The 23158-nt window shown below is 40.3% G+C and overlaps 1 long non-coding RNA gene across 1 annotated transcript in view; it reads left to right on the top strand.

The window, feature by feature from the left end:
• LOC114681947 overlaps positions 1-23158 on the top strand; it is a 114653-nt gene that overhangs the window by 70831 nt on the left and 20664 nt on the right. Inside the window, exons 3-4 of the long non-coding RNA XR_003732963.2 lie at positions 153-348; positions 3241-3324. This is a non-coding gene — a long non-coding RNA (uncharacterized LOC114681947). The remainder of the gene's footprint in view (positions 1-152; positions 349-3240; positions 3325-23158) is intronic.

The following is a 23158-nucleotide window of genomic DNA, read 5'->3' as shown; positions in this document are numbered from 1 at the left end:
TATACATGAGAAAAATGAAGGCAAAAGCCAGGTAAGTGGCTTGCTTTACCTCCCACATGTATCAAGTGACAATGTAGGTATTTGAATTTGGAAAGGCTGGATTGGGATCTGTAGTTGGAAACTTTCATACAGTATTGCTTTTTACTCCACAGCATACTTTTCTCAGTGAATAAAGAATTGAAAAGAAGATATTCAGTCTTTCATTGATGATCACAAAACAACTGTCACATGCCAGGTGTGTTAGATGCATGGCAGTCAGAACAGAGTGAAGGAAAGCATGGTCCCAGCAAGGTGGAATCCAGCTCTCTTCTGTTCAGAGGAACAATGCGCCCAGGCTGCTTCCAACAGGTGAGCAAGACTCTGTACAAGAAAAATCACTCTTCAGTAGTGATGAGCTAGGCAGGCTATGAAAAAGTCATCCTGAGTGAGCATTTTACAATGAACTTTAAATTTGAATTGCCACTTCCAAGGCACAGGAGTATTGCATTCAAACTCACTGTGGCCAGAAGCCTCTCTCCCTAAAATGTTTAGCACTTTTTATTGAATGAAAAACTAAATGGTTGATTGGATTCTTTATTTAAACCCAGTTTTTAATTTGCTTCACTGGAGATTTGCATTAGAAAGGAGAGCAGGATGTCCTGGTGGCCAGGAAGCAGAGAACCATTTGTGTTTGTGACTCTAAATCACCAGAAATGTCAGCACAGCCATTCTCCAGGCAGAAAAGGAAATTAATAAACATATATTGGTCTTATGTGATTTGTATAAAAGTAGGGCAAGAAAATTATATATTTAACAGTAAAATGGGATAAAAATAGGCAACAAGAAGCATTAAAAGACTCCGGTAAAGTCATAGCACTAATATGTGTCAATTGTTTGAGCATCTTGGTCTATCTCACAGATTGAAGTCCGAAGGATAAAACTGTCATTAGCACAGCACCCCCTCTGCCTCTCCTTCACTTAATCAAGAGTTTGGTCTCAGGAGTAGCTCTGACCCAGCAGCAGCAACTAATTCAAAGAATGAATCTTTCCCTGTGCACAGAGAGGCAGCGGTTCTCACATCAGCTCTGCTGAGCACATAAATAATTCAGACTCTGCATCCTCAGAATCCCAGGGCAGACTTTGCTGCCAGTGGGAGAAAGGCAGAATGAGCTTCCTATGAGTCCTTGTGTAAGTGTGTAAGTGATAATGCTGATTAAAACAGAACGTAAGTCTGTGGTGAAGAGACAGTTGACCATTTTTAAAGGAAACAAAACACGATCAAAGAAAACAAAACTAATATGGATTAGATTTGAGGGTTCTGGGTTTCCTTTTCACTTTTCACCACCAATTGTATAAACTGTAGACCTGCCATCCCATCCCACCAATGCCTGAGGTGGAATCAGGGCCAGGGAGATTTCCTTTCCCACCTCCTCCCTCCCTCTTTCCCAACTTCCCTCCCTCCCTCTCTCCTTGCCTCCCTTCTCTCTCTAGCTTTCTTGTTTTTTTTTTTTAATGCCAGAGATCCAACTCAGAGCTTTTCACTATGCTAAACCATAGCTCTTCTGTCAGCCCCTATGCATGTGTGTATAGTGTGTAGTACATACATATATACATGTTCACATGGGTGTGACCTCATGTGTGTGCATGTGGGGACCCAAATTATCAGGAATGTTCCTGCATTCTTCCACTTTCGTCATTGATACAGGTGCTCTCAATCAAAAACAAACAAACAAACAAAAAACCCACATTTCTCACAATTCCATTTTTTTATTATTTTATTTTATTTTACAATACTATTCAGATCTACATAACAGCCACAGATTCCCTTGTTCTTCCCCTTCCTGACCCCCTCCCCTTCCCCCCAGCCCACCCACCATTCCCACCTCCTCCAGAGCAAGGCCTCCCCCAAGAGGACTGAGATCATCCTGGTAACCTGAATCCAGGCAGGTCCAGTACCCTCCTCCCAGATTGAGCCAAGCATCCCTGCATAAGTCCCAGGTTTCAAACAGCCAACTCATGCAATGAGCCCAGGACCTGGTACCACTGCCTAGATGCCTCCCAAACAGATCAAGCCAATCAACTGTCTCACCTATTTAGAGGGCCTGATCCAGTTGGGGGCCCCTCAGCCTTTGGTTCATAGTTCATCACAATTCCATTTTATTATACATTTTTTTTTCTTTTTTTCTTCTTTAAACTCAGCCAGCATACTAGAGACTTTCATCTCTAATAAGATAAACGCAGGCAATTACTGTGTCTTTTCCTCATTGGCTGATGTCTGACCTCACAGTCTTTCATGATTGGCTGGTTTTTTAAAGTAATTAACACAAATGGAATAAGGGGGGGAAAGGAATGACTTCTCAACGCCATCAAGTTCTGGGAATTCAGTAGGTGGACCTTTGTGTCAACAATAGTTTTAGTAAAAGAGAGAGATTAAAAGATTTGCATAGAAGTTTTACTAGGTAGGGGCGATTAAAAGATTTTCATTTCGTTGCATACAAGTTTTAGAAGGTGGGAGGTATTTATGAAGTTTTAGCCTTAATGAGCCCCAGGTTCTCAAGTAAATGAATTCAAGTGAGCTTGCCTTCTTAGAGGTCACTTGGGCTTGAGAAGAATGTCTGGCTCTTTGAGCCTTCCTTTTACCAATTGGTGCACCTTTTTGAGAATAAGTCAAAGGCCTTGCCTGGTTGTGCTTCACTTGCAAGCTCTGGAGAAGTTTTTCCTTCTTATTAACCCTCCTTTGTGTAGACAGGACACTAGTTAGAGTTTATGGGATGGGTCTCTAAACAAGAACACACATGAATCCCCATAGTTACTGCGCATTTCCAGAAATTCCCCCACAGTTCCCTTGTTGTGGAAATGTATGCCTCCAGTGAGAAATCACTATACACAAAGATGAAGGACAATATCTTCACTGAGTAAAGCACCTGACTACTTGAAGCTAATGTCCAAGTAAGAGTTGATCCCAAACAGAAGATTACATTAGCTTGTCTATGCCTTAAGCTTATGCATTTTACAATTAATATCATTGTCTCTTTTGGGTACTGACCCATGTTACACTTTGAACAATTAAACAAAGACAGGAGATTGCAAGTCTGGCTGCTTAGGCAGATAGGGGATGTATACAGCACAGACATTAAATATTGTCACATTTTTTTAAATTATACCAGTGTTGTTATTATTTGAATAGCTGTTTCCCAGGTTCATCTTGTCCACCTGACAGAATCGGTTTTTTGTTTGTTTGTTTGCTTGCTTGTTTTCCAGATAAAAGGAAGGGGACTTAATAGCAGGCCTAGATTTAATGATGGTTATGACCTTAAGCTGCTTCCTTTGAGGTGCTCTTTAAAGGTATGCCTCAAGTATGGGAATCGGGGACTATGGCTGGTTGTAAGTTGGGCCTATCTGCTTTGTTATGGGAATGGACTCCAATGGCCGATCAATCCTGGTGAATAAACATTTCCATTCTAGTTCCCTGAATTTTTCTCATCCCTAACAGACCTGGTCAGCAGACTACTTATCTTTGGGGTGTTTTGGAGACAGTGCTCTATTAGCTAAATAAATTCTACTTATGTGACTTAATGTCGCCTAAGCAAATATATTAGTAAATACATTATAATAGCAATTCTATCACTTCAGTTTCTTCTAGGCCCTGGATTCTAGTAGGCCTTGGGAGGCAAGAGGCAAAATATTGTCTCTATTTAATCCTTCTGACTATATTAGTATAGGCCTCCACGTATGACTATTGAAATCCCAGGCCAGGCAGTGGTAGTGCAAGGCTTTAATTCCAGCTCTCGGGAGGCAGAGGCAGGTGGATCTCTGTGAGTTTGAGGCCAGCCTGGTCTACAGAGTTGTAGCAGGGTCCTTGCTGTTGTTCCCTTTGGGGGTGGGGGCCAAGTAGGCACAGAGTCAAACCACACAGACTCTGGGAGAATGTCAAAACAACAAGCTCAGTTTATTCAGGAAGAGGCAAGCCTTATATACCCTCCACCCCACCCTGGGGGGAGGTCTGATGAATATGCATCTGCTGGTGTGACATGGCTGTCTCTCATTGGCCAGGTCATCTCCAGATCATGTTTCAGCTGCTGTTGCTAAGACCCTTAGGCAGACCCAGGCTGGCTCTCAGAAAGTATCTTTTTTTTACTTGTTTGAGCCGTCTGGCCCTCAAGTCGGTGAGGGATGAGTCATCCCACACAGAGTGAGTTCTAGGACAGGCTCCAAAGTTGTCCAAAGCAGAGAAACCCTGTCTTGAAAAACCAAAAAAAAAAAAAAGAAAGAAAGAAAGAAAAGAGGAAGAAGAAGAAGAGGAGGAGGAGGAGGAAGAAAGAAAGGAAGGAAGGAAGGAAGGAAGGAAGGAAGAAGGAAGGAAGGAAGGAAGGAAGGAAAAAAGAAAAGAAAAGGAAAGAAAAATCCCAGAAGGTCACTTACCAGTATGGTATTTCTAACTATTCTATAGTATTTTGAAAAAATTAGACAAAACCCAAAAACTTTTAAATAAGCTTACTTTAAACATACATTTTTCTTTTTGTTAACCCAGCTTTTATAATTACGTATGAGAAGCATACCAATGGCTCTGTTGACTTAGGCAGACGTTTGGCCACAACATATTAAATTTTGACCCTAGAAATTTTAATATCATTCATGAAGCATCATCTTTTAGGGACCTTATATTGTTTGTCCAGATCATCATAACTGGCTTCAACTTTCCAGCTTTCTGTTACATTCTAGAAAAACTTCCAACTATTTGGTACTTTATCATAAATACTCTTTACTAAAAATATTTCCATTCTTGCATCTAACATTTTATTTTATTTACTGGTTTTCTTTCTTAATACCTTTCTTAATACATAGGAACATTCACAACTAAATTTAGCATCTGTTGTGAGAATTTTCTTCTTGGGGATGGTGGGGGCTTATTATGTAATGCCTTTTCTCTCTCCATTAGTTCCCAATGATGAAACAAAGTTTGATTTCACCAATGTTCACCCCACAGAACCAATGACCTTATTGAACTTACTTATAGAGCACTTATAGAGCATGGATGAGGTATTACCAACAAGAGTGTAAGTGACCTGAAAGTAATCACACTAGAAAATCTACTGCCTAATATGGCCTCCTCATGGCCACATAGGTGGCATCCCCTCTTCGTAGTCTTCTCCAGGCCATATACTTTAAGTCCTCCCCAGGACTCCAAGGCCACGTGTCATTAGGGTAGAACTGCATACAAATGGCTGGGAAGAGAGGCTGAATACTCAGAAGAGGGCCCAATGGCTTTGCCCATCTCCTCCTTCTATGAAGGAATGGCAATAATTCATAAGCCCAGCTGTGGTGATCGTTTATAAAAAGGCAAAAGTGCTCTTATGAAGATGGCTGTTGTTTAGCTTAGAGGACAGTTCTGTGCTTTAATAAAAGAAAGCTGAATCCAAACTAAGCACACTGGATAATGTTGCTTGTGTACATAAATATTGGTAAATGATGGGGCTTTATAAGTTCCTCCCCGCCAAAATATTATAGAAAACACAAGACAGGGCTGGGCGGTGGTGGCGCACACCTTTAATCCCAGCACTCAGGAGGCAGAGGCAGGCGGATCTCTGTGAGTTCGAGGCCAGCCTGGACTACCAAGTGAGTCCCAGGAAAGGCACAAAGCTACACAGAGAAACCCTGCTCGAAAAACAAAAACAAAAACAAAAACAAAAAACAAAACAAAAAAAAACACAAGACAGTCAAAAATAATTGTTCTGTTTCATAAAGTTGAGAGAATGATCTACCATTGTCTATCATAGGCTTGCTTTTGGTTTTGGATGAGCACAAATAGCAGAGAGGGAAACCAGAAGTACATAGTAAAACACTGTTAGATTGATGTCTACAAGGGCCCAACAGAATTCAGCCAAGGAAGACCTGTTAAAACTAAGATGCCAAAATTACTATTATAAGATTACTTTAAGGCAGAGGGTTTTTTCTATCCATAGACTGACTGTCAACAGTTTTTTTTTATATTAGTAGTCATATTGGTAGTAGTAATATCAATAATCTAGAATATGCAGAAGAGAGAAAACAGTAACTTAAGAACCTGGAAATGTATTTCCTTAGCCTATTTATGTCATTGTAACTGAAGTAAAAACAAAAACAAGAGTTCCCAGAACTTTCTGTGGCAGAAACAAGAGCAGACAAAAAGCATGGAGCAAAGGAGTCTGGACAAGGTAAAGAATGTTATTTCTCAAAGAAAAACAGGCTAGGGGATGGCAGGCAGACATAACAAGCTTCAAGCCCCAGCATGGTCCAAGTCTCCAACCTCACAACTATAGGAAATAAGAATCTTACTCTATAACAACCAACTCGAGAGACTAGTAAAAACGAAGCAGCCTTAATATAGCATTCTGTAGAAAGTGATACTGCCATAGAGAGAAGACAAAATGTCTGGTGTGCTTATTTAGCATAAGATACTCATTTTGAAGTCCCCCATCCTGAGAAAGTTCTGTCCTTTCCCATAGGCTAGTACTTGTATATTCCCATATTCCCCATCCACTTAGTTTAGGCCACAAAGTTTTAGCTAATGAATAATCTGGGCCTTGAGACCACTCCCTTTTCTTATTGTTGACTCAGTTATTTAGCAGACTTCCTGAAACTTTCCAACTCTCCGAATTCTGGAGCAAATAGGCACTAGATACTAGCTAGGGAATTTAAGGGCCTAGTGTTTCTTGCTTATCTGTAACTCTGATGAACTCTAAGTGTATCTCATAATGAAATTGGACCATAACAGTTTATTTCATGCATGCCCAAGCAGGTTGATATCTCTTTGCTTCTAGCTATTACAGGATCCTGCTGGTAGCAGCTTATTTAGTATCTGTAAATCCATTGTTTGTGTCCCTGTTGGGATCTGTATTTCTCCAAGTCTTGGTCACTGCAAAGTCACATAAGTTGTCCAGGTGTAGCCATCACAGTGTCACTCCCATTGGTCGCTGGCTAGTGTTAAAGGCACACAGCTAGAAAAACTGGTAAGTTCTTTCTAGAAACTAGTACATATATTATATCAAACAGTTGCCCAAATTAAAAGTAAAACCCACCTTGGAAGGCTGGCTTTGCCTCCTAAGTTTGATATAAAAATACACTGATCTTCCACTTGGCAGGACAGCGCTTGGAGTCTACTCTCAATCTCTCATTTTCAGGCTCACATTAGGCAACTGGGAAGGTGAAAACAAAAAAGGAAGAAAATTGGAGAAGAGGATTAGGACATGTGACTGAATTTCTCTGTAAGCCCATACAAATCTTTCCTTCTATAGGTTGCCTGGGTCGTGGTATATTACCACAACAACAGAAAAGTAAAATAATATAAGGATACAGTACATGTGGCATAGGCATGTAAGCCCAAAACAGCAAAAGAAAGAAACAGAAGGAATTTCATGGTCTTGGTGCAAGAAAACTGAGTCTACACATCTTACCCCACAGACTAACTGTGATCACATGGTGGTGCAAGCTTTAGTGTTGTTCTCCACAGTGACTGCACTACTCACATTTCTACCAACAATGATGAGTTTCTTTTCTGAGGTTTTAGGACAGTCCTTATGACTGTATTAGGGTAGTGTTTTCTGGTCTGGATTGAGGACTCCTACAGCTGTTGTTTGGGCCCCTGGAGCATGCACAGGACTCTCCTCCTCTGTGAGCTGCATTGCTTTATCAAAGATGACCTACTTCTGAGATCTAGGCAGCAAGCCAAGGCATAGGAACATGTAACTGAAAAGGAGAGAACCTCATCTGTCTTCTCTGTTTCATTTGGGTCACACTGCGAATGGCATCTGGACAAGGGAGGATGTATTTGTCTACTGTTTTGAATGAGGGTTGCAGTGGACCCCGGTCTGCACACTATCTGGCGGGGCACACCCAGAACTGAATCTACACATGGTCTACTCCCTGACTGTCCACCTCCCTCCACACCCTGGTAACAGTTCAACTTCCTCTCAAATCAGTGTCTATCTTAATGCTATCTTTCTTTTCCTACTCTTCATCCTCCTATCAGACTCCATAGCTGCCCCTTCTTTTCTTTTCCCTGATGTATTTTTCCTTCCCCTTTCTCATTGTCCTTCTCTTTGAGTTTTTTCCATTGATATTTCTCTGTTTGTGTCTTAGAGTATCTGCTGTGATATGTAGATATTAAAGAAAATGTAGACTCTTAGAATAGGCAGATTCCTCTAAATCCAGTGAAGTTAGTCTCTCCTTGTGCCCAGGGATGATATATAATCACTTGACAAAGCAGCCTAACAGCATGAAGACAGGAAGAATCATACATGATGAGAAATTATGGTCACGAGGCTGGGGATACCTCTCAGAGTATTTGTGCAGTATGTGTGAGGTCCTAGGAACAATCTCAATCCCTAGTAGTACACACACACACACTCACATGTGCACACATATATATGTATTATACATACAAATACATATACATATATATGTAATTAGTAACAGTCATGATTGTAAGATTCCCAAGTAGATACCAGAGAGTGAGCATAAAGAAATGAACATACCACTTCTACCATTAAGAACATAAGCTTACATCCATGGTCTGGCTCCAGAGTTGTCCAATTAGCTTTCACTGTTTCTCATAAAGAAGATGACAGGAGTAGGGCTCAGCATGGATGCATGCAACCATTAAGTGAGTTAACTAATGCCCAATGATTTGATCATGACCCAAAGCAACAACTACCTGTTTTACCCTTAATATTTGCAGCTGAATTGTGGTAGACAAGACCTGGATGGGATCCCAGTTGAATCATATTGTCTAACAGGTAATCTAAGGTCTACAAAAACTCCTTTGAATGACTTTTTATGGTGAACTAAACCAGAATGTGCTGCGGCCCATGCAGCTGGAGCACAAAATCTGGCGAGGGACACCCAGTTTCAGTTTGGCAGGGAAGCAGCTCTCTTTATTGGTACCAACATGGGCTTATATACCCCTCTAACAGCAGGAGTCAAGGAATGGTTACTCTGTATCTGGAGGCAAGCCGGACACTGTTTTCCAAACAGGAAAAACCACAGGGGAACTGATCCCCAGCACCCTCCAGAACCCAACTGCACATTTTTCACACAAACAACTTAACTGGGACAGAACAAAAAAAAAGGGCATTTAAAATTAAGGCAGCAAACTTACTGCTGCCAACACGAATGTAAATCATTAACCACACTCATGTAATATAACCTTTATTTATTTTTTGGAATCTGGATAGAAATAAGATGTAAAGTGATCTTGGGCTTCCATGGTTAAGGTATTCCCAGAGGAAACATCTCTGAAACAATATCATTAGTTTATGTATGGTAAGCATACCAGACATCTTCTCTGCCTATACTAAGGAGCACGTAATGTCATGCACTGTCAAATTGATGGAGTTTCTTTGTTTTTGTTTTGTTTGTCTGTTTGTTTGTTTGGTTGGTTTTTTTGTTTGTTTGTTTGTTCGTTCGTTTGTTTGTTTTCGAGACAGGGTTTCTCTGTGTAGATTTAGTGCCTGTTCTGGATCTTGCTCTGTAGACTAGGCTGGCTTCAAACTCATGGAGACCCACCTGGCTTTGCCTCGAGAGTGCTGGGATTAAAGGCATGTGCCATCACTGCCCAGCTTTTTTTTTTTTAAATCAATGTTGGGTTTTTTTTTAACCATTTATTTATTTATTATGTATACAGTGTTCTGCTTGCAAGTATTCCCGCATGCCAGAAGAGGACAACAGATCTCATTATTGATGGTTGTGAGCTACCATGTGGTTGCTGGGAATTGAACTCAGGACCTCTGGAAGAACAGCCAGTGCTCTCAACCTCTGAGCTATCTCTCCAGCCCTTGATGGAGTTTCTCAATGAATTCAACAGCAACTCTAAGGGGCTAAGCATTTTGTGTCCATGGTGTTATTAGATTCTGGTGAAAACATGTCATGATAATGATAAATCTCCTCATCTGTAAGATCCAAGTTTCACACAGTACAAAAATTATCAAAACCAATCTCAAATACTCATGCTTCTTAATAATGTGGTCATGTTAGGGCTTAATAAGCATTTGTAATGTATATCTCTCAAGAGTCCATTGCAATGCTTGCCTCCTATCAAGCAGGTGACTAATTAAATTTGTGGATAGTTGACTTGATCTTCTAAATCCAATTGACCAGATGGATCACTCATTTCCCATCGTTGCTTACAACATCCCCTCTATATATTCTCTTGCTGGTTAATCAGGTCAATCTCCTTAATGAACATAAAATCAAAATTTCTAAATAATGTAATGACAAGAACACACTCAAGAGTTTACTGACCATAATCAAGTTGTCTTTATTCCAGAGATACAGAAGTGATTCAACTTGTGCATACAAATAAACATAATTTGCCACATAAATAGACTCAAGGACACAAATCATATGGTCATTTTAAAGAACAATTCTTTAATGATTCTTTGGGAAATTCACATCATGCACCCTAATCCCACTCACCTCCTAGTCCCACCATATCCACCCCTCAGTCCTGCAATGTCCCCCCACCCAGAGAACCCAAAAAATTAATTAAAAAAGAAAACAAACAAAAAACCACCTTGCTCCTCCATCTTTCCTGCCTCTCCAACACTTCTTCATTAGTCCTAGTGGCATCAAAAGCTGCAGTATGTCATGCAGTATATCTTTTTGTCCAATCAGTCCTACCCACAAATGTTCACTGCTATGATTCATTGGTCTGGTTCAAGGCCTCTGGCCTCTGGAAGAGCATTATAACTGGATTCTCATTGGAACTCATCTAGGATATCTTGCCATTGTCCCAAGTCATGGAGATCCCATGGCCATGGTTCCACAGGACCAATCCATTCATTCGCTCTTGTAGGTTATAGATGGGGTAGATGTGAGGGTTGGTGAACCCAAAGGCCAAAACGTGGGCCTGGGTGTAGCTGTACTGGTCAGTTCAGGCCACTGGGACTGCCCCTCTTAGGTGAGAGGCAGAGCCAGTTCCCTTACATCCATGCCATCAAAGCCAGCTCTCTCATGCCTGTGGTGAGGGGTAGCCTAAATGTGGGGAAGGCAGCTTTCCCATGAGGGGTGGGGCCAGCTCTCCTGCTGCAGCATCCAGTGAGGGGCAGGGCCAGGGATAGATATCTATCTTAAGGCAAGTGAAGGCTGGGGCTGGCTCAGCATGGCCCTCAGATTTCAACCTGCATGGTTCCTGTGGCCCACAGTGATAACATGTGATATGGACATCAACACAGATCCCAGTTGCAGCAGGACCACTGACCAGACATAACTATAGGCAGCAACTCAGGCCTGGACATCACCATGGCCCCTGGTGGTAATGCAGATCACCCAGATCAGCATGGCCCCTGCAGTCATATGGCCCTCAGACACCAACATGGTTTCAGGTGGCTGACCAGACCCTGGGCATCTGAACTTTCAGTGGTAACAGGAGCCATGGACATCAACTCAGACCCTGGCTACTGCAGGGCCATGAACCCAAACTTGGCTTCTCCTGCAGCTCAGGCCTGGATGTCACCTTGGCCCTAGGTAACAGTGCAGGACACTTAGATCGGCATGACTCCAGTGGCAATATGGTTCTTGGACACCAACAAGGCCCCAGATGTCAGCCCAGACCCTTAGCATTGGCATGGTCTTCCTTGGAAACAGGAGCCATAGACATCAACAGACACTAGCTGCAGTAGGGCTACGGACCCAGACATGGCCCTATGTAATAGCCTATGGCTCAGATGTCACCATGACCCTTGGTGGCAGCACAGGTCACTCAGATCAGCATGGCCCCAATGGCAGCATGGCTCTGTCACCAACCTGGTTGACTAGACCCTGGGCATCCTATGGCCTTTGGTGGCAACATGGGCCATGGATATCAACACAGACCCTGGGTGCAGTGGGACTATGGACCCAGACATGGCCCTTGGCAGCAGCCCAGGCCCAGACATCACCCTAGGCTTAGGTGGCAAACAGGCCACTCATATCAGTCTGTTCTTCACTACTCTCATCTCTTCAACTCTGCCTTTTTCCATAGCATTTGAACCACTCTGGTTCTCTTCCTCTCCCAATTCTCCACCATATATTTGAACATCATAATGGCATCTATGTTGGTGGCCTGTGGCTGTCTTTCACCCACCTGAGCCAGCAGCCTGTCCAGACTGCAAGGACCCAGGCTGGCCTATGGGTTTCTTTCACCTATCTGAGCCAAGTGGCCTCATATGGTCATTTTAACTGAAGCAGAAAAGTCCTTTTACAAAATCCAACCTTTCTCCAAGATAAAATTCCCAATAAGAGTAGGAAGGGAGGAAACATATCTCAATATATTAAAAGCCATATATAACAAACCTATAGTTGCCATGAAATTAAATGGAGAAAAGGTTGAAGCATTTCCCCTAATATTAAGAATAAGACAAAGGTGTTGACTTTTGCTACTCCTATTCAACATAGTGCTAGAAATCTGTCCTAGTTAGGCTTTCTATTACCGTGGTAAAACACCACAACCAAAAGCAAGTTGGGGGAGGGGGGGTCACTATTAATTCTTACAGTTTATAGTCATCCCATCATCCTGTAAAGTCAGGGCAGGAACTCCCTGAAGTCAGTCAGGAACCTAGAGGCAACTGTTTCAGAGACAATGAAGAGGTACTGCTTACTGGCTTGCTCCTCATAGCCTGCTGTTCCTCCTTTCTTATAGTACCCAGGACCACTGCCTAGTTATGGCACCAATCACAATGGGCTGCACCCCATATCAATAACCAATTAAGAAAATGTGCTACAAGCTTGTCCACAAGTCAGTCTGGTGGGGGCACTTTCTCAGTTGAGGTTCCCTCTTCCCAAATGGCTTTAGTTTGTATGAAGTTGACATAAAACAAACCACCACCAAGTCCTAGCTAGAACAATATGACAAGTAAACAAAAGTGAAACCAATAGGAAAGGAAGTAGTCAAGTATCCCTGTTCAAAAATGACATGATTGTACACATAAGAGTTCCCATAGACTCCACCAGAAAGCTCCTAGACCTGAAAAACACTTCAGAAAACTGGCAGGTTCCAAAATTAGCATGCCCCAATCAGAAGCCTTGCCTATATAACAAGGAAAATTTACCAAGAAAGAAATCAGGCAAAGAACTCCATCAGCCTAAGAACATACTTTAGAATAAACCTAACCAGGGAAATGAAAGACATAGACAGTAAAAACCGCAAAAAAAAAAAAAAAAAAAAAAAAAAAAAAAAACTGAGGATGACACCAGCAGATGGGAAGATTTCCCATGCTCTTGGATTAGTAGGATTAATACTGTGAAAATGGTCACCCTACCAAGAGCAATCTATACATCAATGTAATCGTCATCAAAATTCTAACATCACTCTTCACAGATATTGAAGTAACTACCTTAAAATTCATATAGATAAAATCCATAAAGATAAATTCATAAAGACCTTAGATAGCCAAAACAACGCTGAAGAATAGAAACGCTGCCAGAGGCATCACCATTCCTGGTTTCAAGTTATACTTGAGAGCCGTAGTAGTGAAAACAACATAGTACTGAAACAAGAATAGACATATTGTGTAATACAGTTGAGACATCAGACAGAAGTTAATGTACATACAGCCTACTGACTTTTGACCAAGATTCCAAAGCTGGAAAAGAGCCAGTATCTTTAACAAATGGTGCTAGGAAAACTATATATCCATATTTAGAAGAATAAAACTTGATACCTTTTTCACTCCCTGCATTCTAACTAATTCCAAGTGCATCAAAAATCTTAATTTTTATACCCAAAACTCTGAAACTTCTAGAAAAAAGATGAGGTAGTACTCTCAGGATACAGGCCCATGTAAAGACTTTCTGAATAGGATTCTGGTTGCCCAGGTACTAAACCCAACATCAACAAGTGTGACTTCATGAAATTAAAATGCTTCTGTACTGCAAAGGATATTATTAATATACTGTAAAGGCAGTCTAAAGAATGTACACACAAAGGATTAGTGTCTACAATATACTTTTAAAAAGCAAAAAATTAAACATCACAAAGAATCGAACAACCCAACTAAAAACTGGGCTATTGAATGGAATAGGGAGTTTTCAGAAGAATAGATAAAACTGGCTAAGAAATACTTTAAAATGTGTCATCATCCTTAGGGAATGAAAACTAAAACTGCTTTGTGATTTCATCTAACCTTAGCCAGAATAACTAAGACTAAGAAAACAAACAACAACAACAAAAAGTCTTGAGGATCAGGGAATTCTCATGCAATCTTGGTGGAAGTGAAAACTGATGCATCCACTATGGAAATCAGTGTAGAGGTTTAAAAAAACAAAACAAAGAAAACTAGAAATAAATCTACCATATGACCCAGTTATACCATAGATAGTCATATACTCAAAGAACTGTATTCCCTAATATAAAGATACATACTCATTCATGTTAATCATTGCTCCATTCATAAGAGCTAGGATGCCCATCAACTGATGAGTGGATAACGAAACTTGTACCTATAAACAATGGAATTTTATTCACATATAAAGAAAACTTAATGAAGTTTTCAGGTAAAAGGATGGAACTGGGAAACATTATACTGACTGAGGTAACCCAGATCCAAAAATATGAACACCACATAGTCTCTTTCATATATGGATTCTGGCATTAAGACTTTGACTTGTGTGTTTCACTTATGGAATCTATAGAATGAAGACAATTAGAAAAGGGCCATTGGTGGAAGGAGGAAGGAGGCTCTTAAGAGAGGAAGAGCATAGAACACAGGTGACATGGAAGGGAAGATGAGAATGATGGAGAGGGAAGTTTAAGTGGGGAGAGGGGTGGGAGGATAGGGTGGAGAAGGGGTGGGATGAGGAATAACTAACATTAAAGAGTTTGAAAAAGTCATATGGAAACTTAATATTTTATAAGTTACATGAACATATTTATATAATATAAACTATTTTAATTGGAATTATCCACACAGGAGTAATGATCATCCCCAAAACCATAGTTTGTCAAGTAAAAAGCCCATTGCCAAATATAGGATAGTTCCCCTTGAGTAGCTGATCAGGGGTATCCTGGAGACCTCCCCTCAACGGAAAAAAAAAAAACAATATAGGCTATTGCCATTGCTCTGAGTTGCCCATAAGAAGTTTATGGAAAGACCCTAGCGCTTATACCATACTACTTAGTTACTGGACTTGGGGAAATCAAGTAGGTACTGACAGAGAAGCCTCCTACCTGTTGGCTACCTTTTGTAGGACCAGAAGATGCTATGCAGGGTTGCTTGTGGGGAAAAAGTGATCAATAGTTTTTACCTATCTATGAACCCTGTGAGCTACAATAATACCTGGAATGGTAAAATATGCCCAGGGTGCAATAGTGACCTGAATATTATGGGAGTAGCCAACCAATTTCTGATTAGATTTAGGGCCCATTTACACAGGAGAAAACCCATGCCTGTGTAGACGAATTTCTAAACAGTCTTATTAAATAAGAAACATGGAGCCAAATACAGAGTTAAACCCAAAGAGGTCAGAGCAAAAGCCACCTAACTTTAGCTTACCACCAGCAGTAGCTTCCTGCGCACGCGAGAGAGACCTTCTAATGTGTGACTTGGGTTTTTATTGCTTTCCTTTTCTGCTTTCTCATTGGCTCTAAGCCCAGCCACATGACTTACTCATCACTGTTTGTCTATACACACCTCCTGGTCTCTATGGTTTGTACTGGGATTAAAGGCTCATGTCACCACATTTGGCTGTGTCCTTGACCACACAGACTCTGCCTGCCATATGATCGGACTAAGGGCGTGGGCTACCACCGCCTGACTGCTGTCTCTGGCTCGCTATGATCTCTGATCTCCAGGTAAACTTTCTTTACTAACATACAAATAAAATCACATTTCAGTACAATTAAAATATCACCACATGCCTGGAACTGTAAATCCATACAGAACTCATGGTGATGGAATTCATAGGCCACAGGAGTGAATCTACTGCGATTATTTCGCTAAATGGACATAGTATCAAAGTGCTCTAAATGTATATCTCTATACACATAGTTTCTTTGTTCAGTGGACAGTGGTTAACACACACTCACAACTAGTCAAACCGAAGAGAATAAGTATGGCACATCAATATCACAGCTGAACTCCAAAAGCCTAGGGAGCTTCTTAGAAGAGATATCAGAAAGATTGTAATAACCAGAAGTTGGGGTGACCAGAGCAAAACAGTGTCTTCTGTACACAACAGGACTACTATATTCATGAGCTCACAGCAGCTGTGGTTCTTTGCATAAAATCTGAAAAGGATAAAACTAGCCAGCACTCTAACACAGAGTTCAAGGGACTCATGAGTCCCCACAGCTTACTGAAGATCTATTCACCATTGATAGCTTCTAGGGGAGAGAGTCATTCTCTTTAAAGGTATAGATCCTGGTAACTGATAATGCTCCAGTGGATGACCCCTCACCCAGGAATACATCAGCAGCACAAATGGGACATGGTGAGTTTAAAAAAAAAAAAAAAAGCACAAAGCTGGGAAGGGTTGGGGTAGATCTGGAAGGAATTGGGGTTGGGAAGGGAGAGTCAATAAAAATGCACTATATGCATGTACAAAATTCTCAAAAAAATTAAAAATATTATATTAAAAATCTTATCCCAGTTAGAATGGCTAAGATCAACAAAGCAATAAACAACAAGTCCTGAGAAAATGTGGGGATAGGGAAGCCCTCACTGACTGTTGGTGGGATTGCAAACGGGGGGCACTACACAGAAAACCAGTGTGGAGAATTCTCAAAAATCTAAAAAGTTATTGCTACCATATGACCCAGCTATACCACTCCCAATGCTCAAAGGATTCAACATCCTACTCTACAGATGCTTGCTCAACCATGTCCATTGCTACTCTACTCACAATAGCTAAGAAATGGAGACAAATGTCCTTCAACTGATGAATGGATAATGAAAAAAAGTGGTCAAAACACATTGTCATACTATTCAGAAGTAAAGAAAAATTAAATCATGACATTTGCAGGTGACTACATGGACCTAGAAAGTAGCACATTGAGTAAAGTAACTGAGACAGGGAAACAGAAATACCACATGTTCTCTCTCGTCTGTGGTTGCTTGCTTTAAATCTTCAGATGTCGACATATAACATGGAGTAATTGTAGAAATCAAGAAAGTAAAACATGATTGGCGGGACACTAGAAAGGGGAACACCAGGAAACAAGTGTTATGAAAAGGGAAGTGGGGGAAATTGGGGTATGAGGTTCAGTTGGAAAAAGAGTAGGGTAATCAATACATACAGAGAGGGAGGGATAAGTAACATTAAGGATCTGTTAAAAAGCCATAGGGGATCATACTGTTTTATATGTACTTAAATTACATATAATACATGGTAAGTATACATACACACTTATATGCACCTAAACTATATATAGTTTCAATAAAGCAGTTCTACTTGGGGAAATAATGCCTCTAGCAAGAGCCATGAACTATATGACAGAGACCCCGGTGCCTGCTGTAAGCAACCTCCTTTTGAGTTGTTGGTCTGGTAAGTGCAAGAGATTCATAAAAAGTATAAGCTACTGGGCTGCCTCCCAGAAGTTGAAGGTAAGTTTCTATTGCTGATGACACCGTGTACTTTGAACAGAGGACTTTAAAGATTTGATCTGGCTCTGGCTCCTCCCTGAGAACTAGCTTTCACAGTCTGAAAAGTGCTATGCAAGCTGCCAACAGAGAGAAACAAGCAATTGTCCTACTTAACAAACAGCTGTAAACCACAGCAGTGGCCAGTATGGTAACATAGCCTGAAAGTGTAAGCATGGCACTCATATATTGGCAGTAACCAATAGTTTTCTAATCAGTATGGTGATATTTTATTTGTACTGAAATGTAATTTTAATTTTATGTTAATAAAGTTGCCCTGGGGTCAGAGCTATTAGAGCCATAGCAAGAGCATGGTGGTTAGAAGATCTAGGTAGATTTCTGTGTGTTCAGGGATACAGCCAGTATTGGAGACATACGCCTTTAAGACCTGGAGGGCGGTACTTACAGGCAGTGATGAGGCAGTCATGTGGTTTGGTTTAGAACCAATGAGAAGGCAGAACAGAAAGACTATTTAAACACAGACAAACAGGAAGTAGCTCTCTCTCGGGGGAGTTAGGAGCACTGCAGGAGGTAAGATTTTATCTCTGAGCTCTGACCTCTCGGCTTTCTCTCTTTTACATTGGCTCTGTGTTTTTTATTTTAAAAAGACGATTGGATACATCTACAAATCAGACTTAAGGCCTGCTCAGTAGGAGGGAAACCAGGTCTGGTCCTGGAAATCTAGCCAGCTACCTGAGGCTAGCAAGTGAAATCGTGGATCCTAGAGGAGAACTTACTACTGCCACTTTTACTCAGCCAGTATAATTCTTAACTACATTCTAAATACTTATGCTTATTCCTGTATGTAAGTGTAGCTCTCAACCTTCATCAAGGAAATTTCTTTCCATAGCACGTGGAGACCATTACGGAAAGACCCAACTAGTTAAAATGCAGAAAGCAGCTGGTTGTGGGGTACGCAGCCCCAGCCGATTTATCTGAAACACATCCCCACACCTAAGACCCAGAGAACATTTCTGAGAGGAGGTTCAGAAAGACCCAGAGGACCAGAATGACCTATGAGAAATAGTGTTTTCTAGACCTGACAGGTATGTTATACCTATGGAATCCCAACAATATGGTTACCTCAACAAGACCTGCAGTGACCACACCAGTTGATGTTCCAGAGTGGGTGGAAAAAATTTCACACAGCCCCTCCACTAGATTAAGAACTGCAAGAAATCAATGGGTTGGAGGATGGGAATCAGTTTTATTTCTGATAGGTTATCCAATCCTAAGTAGTCAGATATAGACACATGCACATATGGACAACATTAATTGGGCTTGTGTGTGTGCACGTGCACATGTGAATAATAATTGAAGAAGTCATGATTTTGAGGGGGGAATCAGAAGACATGGAGGGGGAGAGGAAGGGGTGGAAATGACATAAATACACTATTCATTTATAAAATTCTAAAATATAAAATGTTTTTAGACAAAGTTAATAAGGAAATATGTACTGGAAAGAAGTTTATAGACATTTTCACAGCTTTGGTACAATGAGCTATATAAAAGAACCCCAATTCACCTACTATGGACTAGATCATTTGAGTAGCTTACCACTTAAAACTCTGCAAAAAACAAATCTCCAGATGGAGCTAATAGGTTTTCTGCCCTACCCCCCATTATAGGTTTCCCGGTGGCACAGCAGGCCAAATCAAGCTGAATTGAAAAAGTATAATAACAGGTTTATTTGAACAAAGAAACTCCTAGATGGGTTCTCCAGTTCCAGAGATCGAGGTCAAAGAAGCTACATCCCCCAACTGTGGCAGGGAGACATTCATTATAGGTTGTAGGCGAGGAGTGATGACTTGTCTGCCACAAGCTAGGTTTGTGCCTGAGTATGGTCAAAAACTGAGCACTTTTAGGTGGGGGACTTGGGTGGCTTGCAACTTCAGCAGAGGAAGCTGCAGTTGCCACCAAGAAAGTGGAACTGGGCTTTTTTATGCCTTTCCTTTGTTTGGAGACTCTGAGCTGGCAGGGTTTGGAGAGAGAGAGAGAGAGAGAGAGAGAGAGAGAGAGAGAGAGAGAGAGAGAGAGAGAGAGAGATGGGGTTTTCTGCATCCTGCAGTGGTGAGCTGGAGGTTCCAACTGATCAGAGGCTAGTTCCACTTTTACAAAAATGTAACTTAGTAAGCAAATACCAACTCTATATGATCTCTTTCAGAATATCTATCAACTCGAATTATAAGTATGGTATTATATTGCTACCAAAACAAGACAAAGATAACATGAAAACCCCATTGTAGACTAACTGCCCTCATGAATATAAATACAAAAATCTATTTACATTTAGCAAATATGATTCAGCAATATCTAAAAGTAATAAGGAAGCAGTCATAAACAATGACCAGGCAAGTGTGGATTAATATGTGAAAGTTATCATATTAATAAGTTAAAGATAGAAATGTATAAAATTGTATCAGTTGATGCAGAGTAAGTATTTGATAAAATTCAAACTTTTTTCTCATATAAGCCCTTAGAAATAAAAGGAGCTTCTTCAACTTGTTGAAAAACATCTACAAACCTCATGGCTAATTCTTATATATAGCAGTGCAGACTGAATGAATTCTCTGGAGACTAAAAACTAGGTAAAGATGTCCATTTCCATCCCTTCTGTTCTGAAAAATACAGGCAATGCTAGGCAGCATAAGGAAAGATCAGGGAAGAGAAGGCACACACAGAAATAAACAGACCTGTTTCCAGAAGACATTATGTATATTCAGAGAGTATACAGAAACTCCTAGGCTTGGCGAACAGAGTTCATCAATGTTATAAGATACAAGATGAAGCGGGGCGGTGGTGGCACACACCTTTAATCCCAGCACTCGGGAGGCAGAGGCAGGCGGAATTCTGTGAGTTCGAGGCCAGCCTGGGCTACCAAGTGAGTTCCAGGAAAGGTGCAAAGCTACACAGAGAAACCCTGTCTCGGAAAACCAAAAAAAAAAAAAAAAAAAAAAAAAAAAGATACAAGATGAACATGCTAAAGTTAACTGTATTTCTTCTATATGCCCACAGTGAACACATGGAAACCAAAATTTAAAATATGATAACATTAACAATTACCCAAACCAAGAAAAAGATACAGCTGTAAATCTGACAACACATACATAAATTTTGTGGGATTCAAAGTATAAAATGTGAAAGAAAAAATAAATGATTTAAATAAATTATGATTCCATGTTTATGGAATTGGACTTGTATATGGCTAGGTCATTGAGGGCAATACCCTTCAAACAGATTAATGTAGCACCAGTTGGACCTAGTTAATTTTCCAAAAAGAAGCATGAAATGAAAATAGCAAGCATGGCTTCTGAATCATTTTCTCACTATGAGATCTTTTCTCCATGGACTCCCACCATGATGCCATCTGCTATGTTTGATGTAGCTAGAAGGCATTCCTAAGAGGCTAACCTCTCAACTTTCAGCCTCCAGAATTGTGAGTTAAATAAACCTTGTTTTTCTTTACAAAATAGCTAGGTACAACAAAAGAAAAAAGACCAATACAACAACTGGAAACTAGAATAAGTACTATTACTGTTACAAAGTTGTAAAGAACTTGAGTGCATTGTGTCATGTCCTAGGACTTTCTACAATGCAGAAATTGCAATGAATTACAGTACATTATGCAATAGAATTTTTTTTGATAAAGGATTTCCTTGTATAGCTCAGGCTGGTCTCAACCTTGTTATTAACCCAGGCTAGCCTGGAACCCCTGATTCTCTCACTTCAGTCTCCCAGTTCCTAAGATTACAGGTATAAACCAACAAGTCCAGCTAGTGTGACTATTCAACTGCTTACAAAGAGAGAGAAGAGATGACTTAGAACATCAAGTTAAAAGGGAAACAATAGAAAGAACATTCTCAGCCTAGCTATATGGAGGATGAAAATTTATTAAAAAGAGAGGAATTAAGAGTCTGACTAAGTAATTAAAGAGACTGGCAGGAACAGAAGAAATCATCAAGCTAATGAGAGAAAGACCAGACATTTTACTGATGGTGGAATTTGTCCCTTCCTTCACAGGTCCACATGACTTACCTATACCACTTCTTGGCATATGCTCAAGGGACTTGACATCTTGCTTTACAAATACTTGCACAGCCATGTTCATAACTTCCCTATTTACAATAGCCAAGGAATGGAAGCAAATAAAATGTCCTTCAACAAATGAATGTATAATGGCAATATGGTACTTCTATACCATAGAATACTATTCAGCTATAAAGGAAAATGAAATCATGAAATTCACAGATTAGTGGATAGAACTATAAACTAATGCACTGAGTGAGGTAATCTAGATCCACAAAAACAAACACAAGTTCTTTCATGGGTGCCTAGTTCTGGATCTTCAGGAGTTTGTATATAATCTAGATTAACCACAGAAACCATGAAAGTAAAGGAGGATCGCTGTGGAATGTTAAGGATCACTACTAAAGAGGGGAATGGCAGATGTAGGTAAAATTTATTGAGAAAGGGGAAAAATGGGGAGAGGAAGCTTTAGTGGGGAGGGTGGAGGAAGGCCCAGACAGAAGGAGAAGGGGAGCGAGGGATAAATAATGCTACAGATGCTTGAAAACATCGTAAAGAATCATATCATTTTGCATAATAATAACACAACAAGATATCTGTAGTCACACTTGTACCTTGATGGTAACCAATAGCTGTCACATTGGGTTTAATGACTGACCAAGAGGAATGAAATCATACCTGCTACTGGAAACTTAGCCAACCACCTAGTTAGGTCATATATCTTGGTGGAGTACCAGCTACTGCCACTTTCCTAAACAAGAATAATTACTAACTGCATTCTGAATATTTATTCTTACACCCACAGATACGCATACCTCTCACCTCTCATCAAAAAAGCTTCTTTCACAGCAGACAGAAATTATTTTAAAAAAACACAACTAATCAAAATGCAAAGAACAACTGATTGTGGGGTGCCCATTCATAATTGATACATCTGCAATGCAACCCTTACACCTAAGGTCCAAGAACATTGCAGAAGAGGGGGCAGAAAGGTTGTAAGAGCCAGAGGAACAGGGAGTCTGCTGCAAGACTGCAACTCCTAGATTTGACAGGGGAGACATATGCATGAAATCTCAAAAATATGGCTGCTTAAAAAAGATCCGAACAATGACACCATTTAACAAGTCAACGTGGATGGGGAAAATCACATGGGGGTCCTTTCTCTAGGTGAAGAGCTAAAAGTAATTTAAAATGTCTGAGTAAAGGAGAATTAGTAGTTTCCAGAGATGAGGACCTAAATGTTTATCCAATCCCAAGTGGTCAGCCCTTTTAAAAATGCAAAAACAAACAAAATAAAACACAAAATGGACTCAACAGATTGCATTTACATATTTATTTATATATATATGTAACAATAATAAACACTAGGAAGTAATGAATTCGAAAGTGAGTATCAGGGCAATGTTGGAGTTGTTGGAGGGAGGAGAGGAAGGGGGAAATGGTATATTTAAGTAAATTAAAATATATAAATTAAATTAATTTTGTGATTACATTTTATAATTATAAAACATTTAAATACCATGGCCATCTCATAGAAGGTCGAGTTTATTTAGGCTTATGGT

Source organism: Peromyscus leucopus, chromosome 1 (assembly GCF_004664715.2).
Source record: "Peromyscus leucopus breed LL Stock chromosome 1, UCI_PerLeu_2.1, whole genome shotgun sequence".
NCBI lineage: Eukaryota > Metazoa > Chordata > Mammalia > Rodentia > Cricetidae > Peromyscus > Peromyscus leucopus.
This window is presented reverse-complemented; position numbering and strand designations above follow the sequence as displayed.